Source organism: Limulus polyphemus, unplaced genomic scaffold (genome assembly GCF_000517525.1).
Source record: "Limulus polyphemus unplaced genomic scaffold, Limulus_polyphemus-2.1.2 Scaffold8083, whole genome shotgun sequence".
Lineage (NCBI taxonomy): Eukaryota > Metazoa > Arthropoda > Merostomata > Xiphosura > Limulidae > Limulus > Limulus polyphemus.
In genome coordinates this window covers 29,324-30,029 of record NW_013673693.1, presented here as the reverse complement: position 1 = coordinate 30,029, position 706 = coordinate 29,324, and the positions used below count along the sequence as shown (strand labels likewise).

Here is a 706-nt window from a genome sequence, read left to right as displayed (position 1 = left end):
AAAAACTACACTGAGAACATCGACTTATGAAATCGACTGATTAATTATGTGAGCCGATATTATTTGGATAATCCTTTCCTGTGCGTTACACTGAATTATTTTAAACATTCTGTCGAAACAGTGGTTTCTAAATTTTATTTTTTCAAAACTATTTTCACTGTTTTCGTATCTCAGAGTAGTATTATAGAGATTTACTTTCGCGTTATGAGCAAAGCAAAGAATGGGTTATGTTGTTACTTGGCTAGGGATTGGGACTTGAATTTTATCGTTATAAGCCTTCTAGTTAACCGCTGAGCCATAAAGATTGTATACACTTTATACAACAAATATTACTTTAATAATTATTAATAAAAACACAAGTCACTTCGCTTTACACATTCTTACCTTGTAAGATAATTTGTCCTGAATTAAGCTCACAATCACTCGGCTAAGGGCATGAGCAGCTCCAGCTACAGAACCAATGGTGGACAGAAACGTGTCGTCTGATATAAACGTCTGTCCATATGTCTGGAAAACAGTGAGAAGGTATTTTTGAACTAAAAATAACTTTCTTTCATTAATCAGGTGAAATTGTGTCAAAACAGTCCTGGTGTTGGTACTTAGTTTGTAACTAGAAGTTCTTATTTTATATTAGGTTTGAACACCATAATCAATATTTTCATACACAAGGTCTTAGTTCCATGCAGTATCTCAAAATGGTTTATGA

The 706-nt window shown here is 33.1% G+C and overlaps 1 long non-coding RNA gene across 1 annotated transcript in view; it reads right to left on the bottom strand.

The window, feature by feature from the left end:
* LOC111083070 overlaps positions 1-537 on the bottom strand; it is a 2,339-nt gene extending 1,802 nt beyond the window's left edge. The window contains exon 1 of the long non-coding RNA XR_002608775.1: positions 385-537. This is a non-coding gene — a long non-coding RNA (uncharacterized LOC111083070). The remainder of the gene's footprint in view (positions 1-384) is intronic.
* Between the last annotated feature and the right edge of the window lie 169 nt (positions 538-706).